Genomic DNA, 19228 nt, shown 5'->3' on the forward strand with positions numbered 1-19228 from the left:
TGTCATGGTTTGGTCAAAATGTTGTATTGATTATGTTTTACAGATCATCTTCAAGCCGCTTTCTGACCGTCTTTTTTTGGATGCGCCGTTTTGTGGACGGTTTTATTTATGTGCCTCCACTTCGGCAGCGTCCTCTCCCCGTCATCTTTTTTGTACCGGTAGTTTTTACCGCTTCCATGGCGAGTCTACTGACAGATAGAAGTTAGAACTACACCACTTTGCATTAGGAATGGCAACATCGGGGGATGAAAGCCCCACAACAAGAGGATAGAGAAAAGAAGGAGCTTATTGACTACGGCGCAAACTACAATGGCGGATGTGCGCATACTTTCCGGACTGATTCAGATCCCAAACATACAATGGGAACCAATAGGTAAGAAAAGTTGGTTTTGTATAATATTGCGAAACAAAACGCCAGATAATGTTTCCTAATAGGTGCAATTTTGGGGTCCTTATACTCACACCATAATAACACCTGAAGCACAGTACGTCTGACTATGGTAAGCTTTGTAGCTTACCAAAGTCGTACTAAAAAATTTTACAGATTTTTGAGCGCCGCGTGTAATTTTGTACATTCTCAATGAAACATCAAAGTTTGGTGCTTGCATGTTTACGAGTACTTGCTAGCGTCATTAATTGAGCAGGGGGCGTCGACCTGAAGTCCACACGTATCTCTTATGTGTGAATGTCATCTGCTGGTCAAAACTTAACGTTACACCATGTACCAAATAAAATTGCTTCGAGGTCGCTAAGCACAACAAGAATCCATATGAGCATTAGGCGCAATGTCGATGTTTGAGAAAATGAAAGGATTTTAAGTGTGCCTTATAGTCCGAAAAATATGGTAATTGTCGGACATTTTATTAAAACCATGTTGGTAAAAAACAAGTGTAAGAGGTAAAAAACTAGATTTTTTTTTTTCTTACAGAATTTGTAAAAAAAAAAAAAGGGCCTTACATAAGAATGCTATCAAGCCAATGGTAAATGGAAGATGCAAAATAACATTTTTTCCCCAGAGTATTTTGGTTGAAATTGAAAAACAGCACAAATGAAACTTAAATGTGCAACACCCATCACTGCAGAAGATTAAAGTCACATATCAAATATGGTATTGTGGAAGTCGCCTCCCAGCAGCTCCGCTGCAGACACGGCACAAGAGCCCAGCGTGCAGGTTCAACAAGGTTTTAATCAAAATGTTTCTTTCCAACAACAGTTTTTTCTCCTAGAACGTGACTTTTCAGCCACGTCCGTAACCTCCTCTCTCCTCTGCTCCCGGCCGCTTACTGTTAAAGACAACAGATGATTAGATTAACACGTACCACCTGAGGGTAGCGGGGGGGGGGGGTGTATATTGTAGCGTCCCTTCCCGGAAGAGTTAGTGCTGCAAGGGGTTCTGGGTATTTGTTCTGTTATGTTTATGTTGTATTACGGTGCGGATGTTCTCCCGAAATGTGTTTGTCATTCTCGTTTGGAGAGGGTTCACAGTGTGGCGCATATTTGTAACAGTGTTAAAGTTGTTTATACGTCCACCATCAGTGTGACCTGTATGGCTGTTGACCAAGAATGCTTTGCATTCACTTGTGTGCGTGAAAAGCCGTAGATATGTGACTGGGCCGGTACGCAAAGGCAGTGCATTTAAGGTTTATTGGCGTTTTGTACTTTTCCCTACGTCCGTGTACACAGCGGTGTTTTAAAAAGTCATAAATGTTACTTTTTCAAACAGATACCGATCATTTTGAAACAGATAATTTCCGATATTACATTTTAAAGCATTTATCGGCCGATACGATATCGGACATCCCTAATTTTTGCAACAATTTTTTTGGTTGAAATTGTACAACAGCGCAACTTAAGATGCACCAGTCACAGATCAAAGTCCATAGTACACAAAAGGCTGATACAGAAGAGTTATTTAAAGCCAAGGGAAAATACAACATTTTTTAAAATAATTTTGTTTGAAATTGTAGAACAACAAAAATAGAACCTTGACTCACACCACCTGTCACAGAAAATCAAAGATAACAGTCCTTAGTACACAAAAAGTTAAAATGTTGCATTGGTTGTTTTACAGACCATTTTCAAGTAGCTTTCTGGGTGTCTCTACAATAGATGGCGCTAACGTAACTACTTAAATCAATAACTGAGCAGCATCTCCTCATCCGTGGCTCACTGGTGCAACAACAATGCCGGAAACGTGTCCCGTGAAAAACTGTCCGACCGGAACTCTAATAACTAAAGTTCCTTGGGTGAATAAGTAAACTCACTACACCGGTATGTTTTAGCACTTTCATGGCGGGTTTACTGACAGATGTAAGTAAGAGCTTTACACTACTTTATATTAGAAATGGCAACAGCGGAGGATGAGTGTCCCATAACAAGAAGATAGCTTATCAACTACGGTGTCAGCACAGACCACAATGGCGGACGCGCTCAAATTTCCAGGACTTATGCAGATCCCAAATACACATCAGCAGGTACCAGAAGGTAAGAAAGGTTGGTTTTGCATAATATTGCGAAACAAAACGCCAGATAATATGTCTGCTAATAGGTGCCATTGTGCGATCCTTATACACGCACCATAATAATAGTTGTATGTTTAATGCGCCAACAATCCATCAAGCGGGGCGGCTTCATAGCTTACCGAAGTCGTACTAAAATCATTTTGACAGATTTGAGCGCCGTGTGTAATGTTCTATATTCTCAATGGAACATTTAAAGTTTTGGTGTCGTTTACTGCCATCATATTGCAGTTTACACGGATTTCTGGTGTGTGACTGCCATCTACTGGTCACACTTATCATGACACCATGTAGCAAATGAAATGGCTTCAAGATCGGTAAGCACAACCAGAATCATGCCGTACATTAGGTGCACCGGATTATAAGGCGCACTGTCGATTTTTGAGAATACGTAAGGATTTTAAGTGCGCCTTATAGTCCGAAAAATACGGTACACGTTTTGGTACCAAATTGACTAAAGTCCCATTTTTTTCAAGATTTTAAGGAAAATTGTACAAAGATTTGTGGGATTAAAAGTTAAAAACGACGACTCGTTACTTAACACCCTCGTTAGCACTGCTCACTTGCTATCCGGTGGGAACGCTGCATTCATAGGTACTGTACAGAATGTAGGCCATGCCTCACGACTCATCAGAGTCCAGTCACAGTGACGGAAACATTAATGCGAGCCAAATGAAAAGGGGGGGGGGGGGATCAAAGACTGTGTCAGACACTCCCAGGAAACGTTAGCCGTGTCAGCGCTCGTTAAAAATGACACCCTCAGAGTTGAAGAAGAGTGAGAGGGTGCATGGCCCGGAGCTGAACTTTTACCTTCTGCCATCCGACAGACAGCTCAAGATGTCTTATGTACACAATCTTTGTGGTGGTTTAGTTTAATAAGGATCCCCATTAGTCTACACCGCAGTGGTGACTATTGTTCCTGGGGTCCAGGCAAAAAACATCACACAATCACAAAACAAAAGATTATAATGCAGTACAACATGATCAAATAATAAAATATTGTAATAGAACCAAAAAAAAAAAAACAATAACTTCGACTTTACATAATAATGTTCATACCAAAGATAAAAAGAGCAATATATATATATATATATATATATATATATATATATATATATATATATATATATATATATAAAAAAATAAAACAAACAACTAATGGCCTAAAATATACACATTAGTGTACAAAAGTACCATCCATCCATTTTCTACTTGTCCCATAATCAAAAAAATAGTCAATCAATAAAACCAGTCATGACAGTGTTTCCCATAAACTGCCAAGATACCTGTGGCGGTGGGGGCGTGGTCACCATGACATGTATCGAGTAATTTGCATAATGTTCTACAATGATATTATTTTCTCTAAAAAGGCTCAAAAAATGTAAACTTACTAATTAATAATAACAGTTTTGTTTTAAACGTCCATCCATCCATCCATCCATTTTACAATATAAGTACAACACTTTATGTACATATTTATATACAGATTTGAACAATAAGTTATTCACTGAAATATGTTTATTAATTGTGGTTCTTACAAAAAATATATCTTATAAAATATAAAAATAAATGTCTCTTAAAGCTCTGCCCCTTTAATTAGTGCATACTAAATAATTTAACTTTAGCCTACTACTACAACCATATTATTTACCAGCAACATAAAGTGAAACAGAGGCAGAGGTGTCCTGCCACAGTCAGTAACAAATAAACAGAAAACAGTAGTGGTCAAATACAAATAAGGCAACAAGAGAAGTATCCTACACTTCTCTTTTGTAAAGTAAATCTGAACAGCCTATATGGGCATCTACATCAACTATATGATTTGCCTGAGAAGCTGGACAGGACAAAAAAATAAATAAATATTTTTTTATTTATTTGTGGCGGACGTAATTCTTTCGTGGCGGGCCGCCACAAATAAATGAATGTGTGGGAAACACTGCATGACATTAGGTACAATCTAGAATCTCTTTCCGCAACACTTCTTAGTGTATTCTTAAAACCCATTATGCTGGTGATTGATACCAGATATTGTGGAAGTTGATTCCAGTAGGTGATTGCCCTATACCAGGGATCACCAACGCGGTGCCCGCGGGCACCAGGTCGCCCGTAAGGACCAGATGAGTCGCCCGCGGGCCTGTTCTAAAAAAAAAAAAAAAAAAAAAAAATTTTTTTTTTTTTTTTTTAAATTAAATCTACATAGAAAAAACACAAGATACACTTTCAATCAGTGCATCAACCCAAACAACCTCCCCCATGCACACTCATCCACACCCACTCACACAAAAGGGGTTATTTCTTTCTGCTACCAATATTCTGGTTCCCACAACATAGACAACACATCTGCAAGGGACACATGATTGTATAGGCTGCTGGTCCACTAACATTTTCATTAATTACTATTTTTTATGTAATTATTTTTATATTGTTTTACTTTCTTTTTTATCCAAGAAAATGTTTTTTATTTATTTATCTTATTTTATTTTATTTTTTAAAAAAGGGCCTTATCTTCAACAGACCAGGTTGTCAATGAAATTAGATTTTTTTAAAGGGTTTTTTAAACCAGGCCCAGTCCAGATAATGTCCAAGTCGGACTCAGCAACACACACCTTCATTCATGTACACAGAAAAAAATTAGGGAACACAACAGATTGCATATAATTTATAAACAAAACACTTTGCATTCCATTCGAAAGGACGTTCCCTTTAGATTTCCGATCCTTAACATTTTACATTTATCATAATTAAGCTTAAGGCCAGATTGCTGTGAAAATAAGTCCAAAAGATTAAGAAGGTTCCGCAAACAATGAGGAAAAATCTTATCTTTGTGAATCAGCCTTTTCTGACATGAACTTCATCAAGAACAAACACAGAACACGCCTCACTGATGCACATCTGCAAGACTCACTCAGAGTTGCAGTGTCAAGTTACACACCAGAGTACAACACACTAGTTAACAGCATGCAATGCCAGACTTCCCACTAACTGACAAAGAAACAGATAACAGATTTGGTGTCCAGTTCAAAGTGTGACATGATTTAAAAATTTGAGAGTTTAATTTTGTATTTTACATGAGTTATTATTTGTACAAACATGGTGCAAAGTAATTCATGATTTGTTAAAAAATGTTAGTGGCTAGCTAGTTAAAATGGGATATTATGATTTCACAAGACTGTCTTAGAAGTGATCATTTGAAAATGTTCAATTTGAAAAATGTGCACTTAGAGAAAATATAAAAATAAAGTGTTGCATATTGATATTTATCTGTTTCTATATATATTTATTGTGAGAAATCATTAAGATGATCAGTGTTTCCACAAAGATAAATATCATTAATTATTAATAATAACAGAGTTAAAGGTAAATTGAGCAAATTGGCTACTTCTGGAAATTTATTTAAGTGTGTATCTAACTGGTAGCCCTTCGCATTAATCAGTACCCAAGAAGTAGCTCTTGGGTTCAAAAAGGTTGGTGACCCCTGCCCTATACATTACAGTCTTTTTAGTGGTGTTGAGTGCTGGGAATTTTTCCAACATGTGTTTGTGTTTTATTAAATCGCCATTTGCTTGCTTCAGCATCATCTCTGCGGACTGAGGAAGCTTGGTCTCAGGTGGAGTCTCTCGCCCACAGATGTCTTTAATGCACAACTTTTCGGATCAGTTCAAGATTCCCCCTTAAAAATGATTTATTTATTGTTTTTGCTCTCAAAAAAAAAATCCCTTGACCTAAATAGCCTCCGCTGGCGCTATTAGTAGTTATTTTTAGGAAGATGAGGGCTAGGATGATTTTTTATTATTTTTTTGGTGATGACCCCATTTTGTTTTAAGGCAAAGGAAAACGAAAACTTCTATTGTTCATTGTTCAAACAAAAGAGCGGCCAAAGAGATGAATAGACAAAAAGGCTTTTTTAGGCCATATCAACCCTTGTGACATGTTTATATTTTTAGACAGTTACTAAGGGTTGGAATTTTTGTGCACAGCATGATTCAATCACAGTTCATGGGCTTCAAATCAATTGTAAATGTATTACCGTAAATTTCGGACGAAAAGCCGCTACTTTATTCTTACGCTTTGAAACCTGCGGCTTATATAACGGTGCGGCTAATGTATGGATTTTTGTCTGATAACAGCCATAATAAAAATGTGTTTGCAGTTCCCAGCGGTCTCAGACACATACACTAAACAGTCCCGTAAAAACTATTTGCAGTCATGTTATGATAACATTTACAAAACCCAAAACCAGTGAAGTTGGCAAGTTAAATGATAAATGGGTTATACTTGTATAGCGCTTTTCTACCTTCAAGGTACTCAAAGCGCTTTGACAGTATTTCCACATTCACCCACACATTCACACACTGATGGCGGGAGCTGCCATGCAAGGCGCTAACCAGCACCCATCAGGAGCAAGGGTGAAGTGTCTTGCCCAAGGACACAACGGACATGACTAGGACGGTAGAAGGTGGGGATTGAACCCCAGTAACCAGCAACCCTCCGATTGCTGGCCCGGCCACTCTACCAACTTCGCCACGCCGCCCCTTGTGCAATTTGTGAATAAAAACAGAATACAATGATTTGCAAATCATTTTCAACTTATATTTAATTGAATAGACTGCAAAGACAAGATTTAATGTTCGAACTGAGAATTTTTTTTTTGTTGCGAATAATCATTAACTTAGAATTTAATGGCAGCAACACATTGCAAAAAAGTTGGCACAAAGGCATTTTTACCACTGTGTTACATGGCCTTTCCTTTTAACAACACTCAGTAAACGTTTGGGAACTGAGGAGACCCATCTTTGAAGCTTTTCAGTTGGAATCCTTTCCCATTCTTGCTTGATGTACAGCTTAAGTTGTTCAACAGTCCGGGGTCTCTGGGTGTTGTTGATAAATGGCTTTGGCTTTGCATAGTAGAGTTTTAACTTGCACTTACAGATGTAGCGACAAACTGTAGTTACTGACAGTCATTTTTGTAAGTGTTCCTGAGCCCATGTGGTGATATTCTTTACACACTGATGTCACTTTTTGATGCAGTACCGCCTGAGGGATCGAAGGTCCGTAAAATCATCGCTTACGTGCAGTGATTTCTCCAGATTCTCTGAACCTTTTGATGATATTACGGACCGTGGATGGGGAAATCCCTAAATTCCTTCGCTTTGCATCGTAGAGTCTTAACTTGCACTTACAGATGTAGCGACGAACTGTAGTTACTGAAAGTGTGTCGACACGGACTACAAAGGCGGACGCGCACAATTTTTCCAGACTTATGCAGATCCCAAATACAGGTCAGCAGGTACCAGAAGTTAAGAAAAGTTGCTTTTGCATACTATTGCGAAACAAAACACCAGATAATGTCTTACCTTATACACACACCATAATAATACTCGTATGTTGAAGCACAGTACACTCCATCAAGCGGTGCGGCTTCATAGCTTACTAAAGTCGTACTAAAACATTTTGATAGATTTCTGCGCGCCGTGTGTAATGTTCTATATTTTCAATGGAACATATAACATGTTGGTGTTGTTCACTTGAGTCATATTGCAGTCTACACGTATCTCTTGTGTGTGACTGCCATCATATTGCAGTACTGGCCTCACTTATCATTTCACCATGTACCAAGTAAAATAGCTTCGAGGTCGGTAAGCAAAACCAGAATAATTCTGCACATTAGGCGCACCGGGTTATAAGGTTGAGTTTTGAGAAAAAAAAAAGATTTTAAGTGAGCCTAATAGTACGGAAAATATTTTAATTTAAAGACAACTTTTTGTTTTAGAGGCCACAAAGCTTATCATTATTATTAATTCGAGCTTTGCCACATCATAACACATTAACATTTTTACTGTTTCTCTGCCTGATGTTTAATTTAAAGACAACTTTTTGTTTTAGAGGCCACAAAGCTTATCATTATTATTAATTTGAGCTTTGCCACATCATAACACATTAACATTTTTACTGTTTCTCTGCCTGATGTTTAATTTAAAGACAACTTTTTGTTTTAGAGGCCACAAAGCTTATCATTATTATTAATTCGAGCTTTGCCACATCAAAACACGTTAACATTGTTACTGTTTCTTTGCCTGATTTTATGTCGAAAAAATGCTGCGGGCCAACAAAACATGAGTTGTGGGCCACAAATGGCCCCCATGCCACCCTTTTCAAATCGGAAAAAGATAACAGTAGCAAATGCACGGCTTCTCCCACAAGTTCATGTATGCGGCAGTAATAAATTGTGCGCTTGTTAGCTGCGAGGCTTCACTCCAGTAAATTAAATTATGGACGAAAATGACGAGCACTCTAGACAATTAAAATGATTAGCGTACATTGCTTACCAATCAATTATCAACCAATCAGCTTTAGTTGTGCTTGATTATGCCGCTTTTTTGCAATCAAAAGGAGAGTATTTTCTTATCCCCGCCGAGATGGCAGCTCAGAACATTGCCGCTCGCCTGAATTTTTTTTTTGTTCAGTTGGCCCAACTTACAACAAATTTATAATCAAATTCCGCGTCCGAGAGCTGAAAATGAAGGCGCTTCTGGTGCGTGTTTGGTAATTGTGTTTCGATCTGCTCCCGATGTCTGTTATTAGTCTTGTTTAGCAGCTAATGGAAATCTCCGGGAGCTCGCCTGTAGCTAAAGACGCCCTCACAACCCCCCTTCTTCACGCTTGCATGTTGGACAGTCCTGCACGTCGGTGCTTAGAATGTGGGCGGAAAATCCGAGGGAGAGTGTCGGATGCGTGCAACTTGACACAGGCGGCGAGATGGATTCTTATTTTGTTTCCTTTCCTTTTTCATCTCCCAGACAAAAAGGCCACAAGGTGTTATTCCTCTTGCGGAAATGACAAGTGAAGAAGACGGAGACAAAATGTGCTCACTGAAGTTCAACGTGAACTTTGTCCACCAGAGCAGAATTCAATTTGTCCTCTAGACAGAATCTTCCCCTCTCTTTCTCAACAGTTCTATTAGGAATCGTATTCGTTACAGTAGGCAAGGCTGTATTTTTGCCTCATTCCTGTGAGAATCCGGCGAATGCGACTGAAGCATCAAGGAGCGGGACTGTCTAGGACTAGTTGCAGTGTGCTCAAACAACCACTGGGTAGCAGATAATACTGTATTATCTCTTTCTCTTTCGGACTTATCAGGTTAGTAGTGCATTTTTCACCTCGCGCTTTCAGTGAGGGACTAAGCAAAAAAACTAACCTGGTGCCCACTGTATATTTGTGATCTATGAATTATTACCATGCTTAGCTTCAATGAACATGTTTTATTTCTCTAATATAGCTGGAAGTTCAGGATATTTACCTAACCATGCCATTTTTGATTTCTGTAATTTTCCAGAATATAAGGTGCACTTAAAATCTTATTTTTTTTATCAAAACTCGACAGTGCGCCTAATGTATGGAATGAGTCTGGTTCTGCTTACCGACCTCAAAGCAATTTTATTTGGTACATGGTGTAATAAGTGTGACCAGTAGATGGCAGTCAAACATAAGAGATATGCATACACTGCAATATGATGGCAATATGACTCAAGTAAACACCGACATTTTACATGTTCCATTGAAAATGTAGAACATTAGACACGGCAATCAAAAATCTATAAACATGTTTTAGTACGACTTTGGTATGTTATGAAGCCGTACCGCTTGGATTGTCAGCGCATTAAACATACAAATATTATTATGGTGTGTGTGTATAAGGTAAGACATAAGCCGGCATTTTGTTTCGCAATATTATACAAAAGCAACTTTTCTTACCTTCTGGTACCTGCAGATCTGTATTTGGGATCTGCATAAATCCTGAAAAATTGCACGCGTCCGCCTTTGTAGTCCATAACGACGCCGTAGTCGATATTTTTCACTATCTTCTTGTTATGTAACATTCATCCTCCACTGTTGCCATTTCTAATATAAAGTAGTGTAAAGGTTTTAAGGTTTTGTATACATGATGTATGTATGTAATGTAGTAACAGGCACATTTATAATAACATTTAATATTTACGTATTTTACTCATTTTAAGCATACACAGCGCATTAATTTAAAAAACGCATCACAAAGTACGCATTTTGTTTCAACAACATCACTAATTACTACTCGCTGCAGACTTCATGAGAGCCAAGAAACAAAATAAATCACTTACTGTACAATGTCTGCTGTCATTAGAATGCGGACTGCTAGGATGTTCATATTTTCCCATTTAGATAACGAATGACTCAAAGAAAAGGGGGGTTGAACCAAGCGCCTTTTTGTGTCGTCCTCGCCATTCCCGGGTCTAAACTGGCTGTTTAAGTTGATCAACTTGTCACAATACATCCTTGTCCTACTATCCAGGTGAGAGGCATGATTTATGATTTAGGATAACGTTTGACGAGCAAGGAAACAAGAAAGCAGCTGATCAGTCGATTATGACAACATTGACACGCAAGCTTGTGATCCATGCCCTGCTATAAATATATTTTTCTGCATTAGCACTGATAATAACAATATCACTAACACTTGGTTAATTTTCAAGTCACAACATGTAAATGGAGTATTGTTGGCGCTTTTTGGATGTTTTTGTATTGGGTTTTATGGGCGGTATAGAGGACCTCCCATTGGCTCTGCTGCAAGAGACTTTTTATACGTTTATGAGTTAGAATGCATTAAAAAAATACATTTGTCGTCTTGCCTTTCATAATGATTGTCAACGATAGGCAAAATACCAAAAAAGAGGGGATCATTCATTAAAAAATTGTGCTGTCAAATTAATTGTTTAAGTCAGATTATCACACTAATTAAAAAAATAAATCTACGATTGATCCAACGTTAATTTGATAATTATTTGTGATTAATTGCATGCATTAACTCATTACATTTGACAGCCCTAAATTACACATATATTATCATACTGCATCACAACGTAAATCAATTCTTATCGTAAATTGCATGGCACTGTAAATGCAATGAATCATTAAAAAGTGTCAACAGTGAATATGACAATATCTGAAATTAAGTTAATTGTATCAAATCAGGGTAAGTAGAGAACATTTTTATTATTTTGTTGTCTATCTTAAAGAATTGTATCACATCGTAAACGGAGTGAATGGCAGTGTATCGCCCCTTAATCTGGGTGTATCGCATCCTATTGCATTGTAAAAGGCAAATTAATCGTTTTACGTGAAGTAAATATCACGGTATCGTACCTTAAGAGGTAATATTGTATCGTGAATTGCGTTATTCATAACACATTTTAACCCCGTGGGGCACACAAATAAATATCAGTAAAGTAGCACAGATTAAAAAGTTCTCGGAGTATATTTTCATATACTTCATAACAGCAATCGGAGTGTTGCTGGTTACTGGGGTTCAATTCCCACCTTCTACCTTCCTAGTCACGTCCGTTGTGTCCTTGGGCAAAACACTTCACCCTTTGCCTCTGATGGCTGCTGGTTAGCGCCTTGCACGGCAGCTCCCGCCATCAGTGTGTGAATGTGTGTTTGAATGGGTAAATGTGGGTACCTTGAAGGTAGAAAAGCGCTATACAAGTATAACCCATTTATCATTTATTTATTATAACATTTATATTTATTTTAACTTCAGTCCAAAATAAATTTAAAAAAAATAGCTTACATGTTATGTTGTATTTATCCATTTGAACAGTTTTTGATTTGATTTAAAAAATAATCCATAACATTAGTTATTATCCATACAGTAACTGTAAAAATGCCTGGATATTTATAGGATTAGTAAATAAACTGTCAGGAGCTGGAACGCAGCTTCGGGACGTGACCCAAAGATGCAACAAACGACAGGCAGATGGTGAGTAAAAAATGATATTTAATATAACAAAATAAAAACGCACTCACGAGAGTGAAAAATAATGATTATATATACACGCATGCACGCACTTACGCACACACACACACACACACACACATCTATATACTGTACTCATATATGCATATATATATATATACATAAATACACATATATACTGTAAACATTGGATAAAGTTATGATTGAAATGTATTTCAAATGTGTACAGATAAAATAATACATTATATATATCATTCAATGCGTTGTATTTATTTTCATGACTATTTACATTGTAGATTGTCACTGAAGGCATCAAAACTATGAATGAACACATGTGGAGTTATGTACTTAACAAAAAAAAAGGTGAAACAACTGAAAACATGTATTATATTCTTGTTTCTTCAAAATAGCCACCCTTTGCTCCCATCACTTTTTCGCACACTCTTGGCATTCTCTCGATGAGCTTCAAGTGGTAGTCACCTGAAATGGTGCTTGAAGCTCATCGAGAGAATGCCAAGAGTGTGCAAAGCAGTAATCAGAGGAAAGGGTGGCTATTTTGAAGAAACTAGAATATAAAACATGTTTTCAGTTAGTTCACCATTTTTTTTTGGTTCAGTACATAACTCCACGTGTTAATTCATAGTTTTGATGCCTTCAGTGACAATCTACAATGTAAATAGTCATGAAAACGCATTGAATGAGGAGAAGGTGTGTCCAAACTTTTGCCCTGTACTGTATATATACACACATACATATATACACACACATATACATATATTCAGATAGTTTTGCACTAACATGGAGTGAACTGTATCGCATGTATTAATTGTTGTGAATGGTATGAAATTTGGTGAGTGATATTGTATTGCACTTTAAATAGAGTGAAGCATAACACTTTAAATTAAGTGAATGTTGCAACTTAATCGTGGTGAATCAATTGTATCCTGCTTCAGAAAAGCAAACGTCTTTACATTCAGGCGTTTTTCCCCCATTCCCGACAGATCCTAACAGAGGATTTGACGGCGCCGTGACCCCGCTGGCGCTCCACTGAGGCTTATATCGTCTTCACCCCCTCCAACCCTGACAGGCAGAGAAGTTTTGTCAGGAGGAAAAAAAAAAAAGCAGCGGTGACAATGTGACGGACCTTGGTCACGTGACGCACTCACGGCGGTGTCTGCGAGCCAAAACATGCCAGCGCCCATAAGAAGCTAATTGACCACCTGATGGAGTATTTTGGAGCGACAAAATGCGCGCACATTTCTTCCCCTGCTATAAGTGTGTGTGTGGTGTGGCTCGCCCTCAGCTGTTTGCATATTATGACTCATGAAACATCCTGGCAGGTAATTGGAGGAGACCCACGCTCCATACATTTTTCATAATGATTCATTTCTTTCTTTTGCCTCGCAGCGGTCTGCTGGCTAAACACAACAAATGACTCCTTTCATGCGCCGCGTCTTGGAAGAAAAAGAATGAAACAAAGGGCCACTGTTATATAGTAAGCATCTACAAGTGGTGCACCTGCCCATTATGAGAAATATATCAAAGTATGCGATTGTACAAATTGAGAATTGACCAAAGAAGTACTCCACAAGACTCACTCTGAGGGGACTTCTACCATAAATGCTCCAATTTCTCCATTTCTCCAAAATAATCACTGCAGGCTCTCTGGTTCTTTTAAAAAAACATGGAGATTTGCAGCTGTAGGAAACCTCCTGATTAAAGGCCTACTGAAATGAAATTTCCTTATTTAAACGGGGATAGCAGATCCATTCTATGTGTCATACTTGATGATTTCGCGATATTGCCATATTTTTGCTGAAAGGATTTAGTAGAGAACATTGGCGATAAAGTTCGCAACTTTTGGTCGCTGATAAAAAAGCCTTGCCTGTACCGGAAGTAGCGTGACGTCACAGGATGAAGGGCTCCTCACATTTGCACATTGTTTACACCAGCAGCAAAGCGATTCGGACCGAGAAAGCGACGATTACCCCATTAATTTGAGCGAGGATGAAAGATTTGTGGATGAGGAAAGTGAGAGTGAAGGATTAGAGTGCAGTGCAGGACGTATCTTTTTTCGCTCTGACCGTAACTTAGGTACAAGGGCTCATTGGATTCCACACTTTTTCCTTTTTCTATTGTGGATCACGGATTTGTATTTTAAACCACCTCGGATACTATATCCTCTTGAAAATGAGAGTCGAGAACGCGAAATGGACATTCACAGTGACTTTTATCTCCACGACAATACATCGGCGAAGCACTTCAGCTACGGAGCTAACGTGATAGCATTGTGCTTAAATGCAGATAGAAACAGAAGAAATAAGCCCCTGACTGGAAGGATAGACAGAAGATCAACAATACTACCAAACCCTGGACCTGTAACCACACAGTTAATGCTGTCCAGCCTGGCGAAGCCTAGCAATGCTGTTGCTAACGACGCCATTGAAGCTAACTTAGCTACGGGACCTCGACAGAGCTATGCTAAAAACATTAGCTCTCCACCCCTCATCTGCTCATCAACACCCGTGCACACCTGCGTTCCAGCGATCGACGGCGCGACGAAGGACTTCACCACGATGATCGGTGCGGTCGGCGGCCCGGAGACAGAGGAAGTCAACCCAGACAGGTGAGGACAGCGGCACGGCGGCGGACGGCGTTGTAGCTTTCGACGACACCCCGGCCGCCATCAGAGTCGGCAAGAAACATATTTCCCCAAAGTTACGTACGTGACATGCACCTAGCGGCACGCACGTACGGGCAAGCGATCAAATGTTTGGAAGCCAAAGCTGTAGTCACGGTAGCGTGTCTGCTATCCAACTCAAAGTCCTCCTGGTTGTGTTGCTGTAGCCAGCCGCTAATACAGCGATCCCACCTACAGCTTTCTTCTTTGCCGTCTCCATTGTTCATTGAACAACAAACACTATGATGCATACATCGGATAACTGTTTCAGATATCTATGTTTTTGTATCTGTCCCCATTTCAAATAAACCTCTGTAACAAATTACAAAAGATTCACCAACACAGATGTCCAGAATACTGTGGAATTTAGCGATGAAAACAGACGACTTAAGCTGGCTACCGTGCTATTCCAAAATGTCTGCTTCAACCAGTGACGTCACGCGCAAACGTCATCATACGGAGACATTTTCAACCAGATATTTCCCGGGAAATTTAAAATTGCACTTTATAAGTTAACCCGGCCGTATTGGCATGTGTTGCAATGTTAAGATTTCATCATTGATATATAAACTATCAGACTGCGTGGTCGGTAGTAGTGGGTTTCAGTAGGCCTTTAAGGATGGGGAATAAAATTCGGATCCATAACCGCACCGGTGCCAACGGTCGTAACCACACAGACAAAAGAACGATATCAGTGCTTCATTTGAATGCAGACTCCTGCAACAAATGCTTGAAGGAGTACCGTATTTTTCAGAAATTTTGAACAGAAATAGTTCATGCACATTCAGATAAATTCTTCAAAATCACAATTTTGGCCGGGGGCCGGGCTGTATATATGCGCGCTAATTGACTGAAAGAGCACACACTTGGCGCGATGATGTCATGTTGTCCATGGAAAAATGCATTTTTAGACCATATGATTTGCCTGAGCGGTTCATTAAGAACAATAAATTAGTTTTTAGTATAAAATTGCTGGTTTCAAGAAATGTAATGCTGAGCGTATATCATTATGTCAAGATAATGGCACTAGCATTTACTTCATTTAAGAATATTTTTCAACATATTGAGCAAAAAAGTGTCTTTTTTTTTTTTTACCAAGAAAAGTGCACTTGTTATTAGTGAGAATATACTTATTTTAAGGTATTTTTGGGTTCATTGAAGTTAGCTAATTTGACTTGTTTTGGAAAATCTTGACAAGCCAAATGTTCTTGTTCTATTGGCAGACAATTTTGCTTAGTTCAAATAAAATACCCCTAATTTTTTTAATTGTTTTTGAACACTGACTTTTTGCAGTGCACCGACCTCGGAACTATTTTGTTTGGTACATGGTGAAATGATAAGTGTGACCAGTAGATGGCAGTCACACAACATGTGTGTAGACTGCAATTGTCTAAGTCAACACCAAAATTGTATATGTTCCATTGAAAATATAGATTACACACAGCGCTCAAAAATCTACCAACATGTTTTAGTACGACTTTGGTAAGCTATGAAGCCACACCGCTTGATGGATTGTACTGTGCTTCAACATACCAGTATTATTATGGTGTGTGTGTATACGGTAAGACATTATTTGGCGTTTTGTTTTGCAATATTATGCAAAAGCAACTTTTCTTACCTTCTGGTACCTGTTAATATGTACAAACGTTTGTATTTGGGATGTGCATAAGTCCGGAAAATTTGCACGCGTCCACCTTTGTAGTCCGTGCGGACACCGTAGTCTATAAACTTCTTTTTCTCTTCTTGTTTTGGGACATTCATCCTCCACTGTTGCCATTTCTAACAATGTAGTGTAAAGTTCTTACTTATATCTGTCAGTAAACTCCCCATGAAAGCGCTAAAACATACCGGTGTAGTGAGTTTACATTATTCACCCAAGGAACTTTACTTATTAGAGCGTTCCGGTCTGACGGTTTTTCACGGCACATATTTCCGGTGTTGTTATTGCACTAGTGAGCCACGGATGAGGAAATGCTGCTCCATTATTGATTTAAGTAAAGTCTGAATGTCATTAAAACAGTTAGCTTCATCTTCATATGGGGTGGTATAGCTCGGTTGGTAGAGCGGCCGTGCCAGCAATTTCAGGGTTGCAGGTTCGATCCCCGCTTTCGCCATCCTAGTCACTTCCGTTGTGTCCTTGGACAAGATACTTTACCCCCCCTCCTCCCAGTGCCACCCACACTGGTTTAACAATGTAACTGAGATATTGGGTTTCACAATGTAAAGCGCTTTGAGTCGCTTGAGAAAAACGCTATATAAATATAATTCACTTCACATCTTTTGACACTTCTTCCACTCCCGTCCTTGCACGCTACACCGCTACAACAAAGATGACGGGGAGAAGACGCTGCCGAAGGTGAGCCACGTAAATAAGACAGCCCACAAAACGGCGCAGCCGGAAGAGACTGTCAGAAAGCGGCTTGAAGACATACTTGCCAACCCTTCCGAATTTCAGTGCCCCTCCCGAAAATATCCCGGGCCAACCATTCTCCTGAATTTCTCCGGATTTCCACCCGGACAACAATATTGGGGGCGTGCCTTTAAGGCACTGCCTTTAGCGTCCTCTACAACCTGTCATCACGTCCGCTTTTCCTCCATACAAACAGCGTGCCGGCCCAGTCACATAATATATGCGGCTTTTATACACATAAGTGAATGCAAGGCATACTTGATCAACAGCCATACAGGTCACACTGAGGGTGTCTGTATAAACAACTTTAACACTGTTACAAATATGCACCACACTGTGAACCCACACCAAACAAGAATGACAAACACATTTCGGGAGAACATCCACACCGTAACACAACAAACACAACAAAACAAATACCCAGAACCCTTTGCAGCACTAACTCTTCCGGGATGCTACAATATACACCCCCCCTACTACCAAACCCCGGCCCCCCAAACCCGCCCACCTCAACCCCGCCGCCCCCCCATCTCCCGAATTCGGAGGTCTCAAGGTTGGCAAGTATGCTTGAAGATGATCTGTAAAACAATCTATGCAACATTTTGACAAAAGAACCACCATTACATGTTATGTAGACCACAAGGAAGTGTTTTACATTAAGAAAAAAAATAAAATAATATGACTCCTTTAATGCGCCCTACAATCCGGTGCGCCTTTTGTATGAAAATAAATCTGACTAGACCCGCTTATCCGCAGTGCGCCCTATGGTCCGGAAAATGTAATGCAAGTGTAATGTAAGTAATTAAGCACCCTGACAGAAAGTCACAGAGTCTGACGCTCCTTATAAACCTTCCAGCTAACCTCGACGCAGCAAAGCTTATAACACACCCAGCAGAGCAGCATCGCTAGCCAGTAGCCACAACAACACATCGCTTCCTCATTGTGCACCATTGCGGATTATGGCAAGCAAGGTTGCATTAACGAAAACCCGGAATTATGAGCATTATTTTTACAACACAAGCCGTTTTTGCACGTTCTCCAACTTATTTTTTAGCTGCAATAATTATGATTAAGTGTTTTTGATTGTATTTCTTATTTTTGACTGCATTACTTAGAAATAATGTAATTAATTTAATTGAAGTACTTTAAAGCAGTTACTTTTCAACCTTCATGAAACATTTTCCTAACTTCTGGGATGATACGTTGACTTACGAGTTGAATGACACCTCTGTCATGGCCGAAGGGGGTCTGTATCGCTTTTAGTGGCACGAAGCAACTTTGAGGAGGGTGGCAGGAACCCTGCCACATGAAAAACTGCAAAAGTGCTGACCTGCTTTACGGCATACATCACTCCCCCTTTCCCCATTTGTTAAAAAGACGGAAGTCGATGCAAACGCCTACGTGCTGCCAGAAAACTAAGACGGCTGCAAACCTACCAAAGAAACGAAAAGTTTTGTCTGATTAGACAAAAAAAAACAAAGCCTACCCAGATAAAAGGACAGTCAAGGATCAACATTGCCCCGGCTTTTTTGGTGTGAGCTCAAAGATGAGGGATTTTCGGCCCATGCTGCCCTGGCTGTATTCCTGCTAAACTAATAAGTGACCTTTGATGCTCAAATCAAAATGCTAATGCTAATGTTAGCCATTGGAAATTTGCATGGTAGCAATAATTAGCCACCACACTACTTCCTTCAGAAAACTATCCCGCCAGTCTTTCTTTGCTTCTGTAGTACAATCCATGATCATTTATTGATAGTGTCTGCTATTTAGCATAGCCATTAGAGACCAAATATGTGTGCTAATATTACAGCGGACATAAAGTCAGTTTG

At 39.2% G+C, this 19228-nt stretch overlaps 1 long non-coding RNA gene across 4 annotated transcripts in view; it reads right to left on the reverse strand.

Moving 5' to 3' along the window:
• The window catches only part of LOC133629859 (uncharacterized), a 90934-nt gene that overhangs the window by 38572 nt on the left and 33134 nt on the right, over nucleotides 1–19228 (reverse strand). The window contains exon 3 of one of the 4 annotated variants that reach the window (XR_009821134.1): nucleotides 831–1283. The exons of the other annotated variants lie outside the window; for them this stretch is intronic. This is a non-coding gene — a long non-coding RNA (uncharacterized LOC133629859). Of the gene's footprint in view, nucleotides 1–830; nucleotides 1284–19228 lie in introns of those variants that run through there. 4 annotated transcript variants of the gene reach the window in all.

Source organism: Entelurus aequoreus, linkage group LG15 (assembly GCF_033978785.1).
Source record: "Entelurus aequoreus isolate RoL-2023_Sb linkage group LG15, RoL_Eaeq_v1.1, whole genome shotgun sequence".
NCBI lineage: Eukaryota > Metazoa > Chordata > Actinopteri > Syngnathiformes > Syngnathidae > Entelurus > Entelurus aequoreus.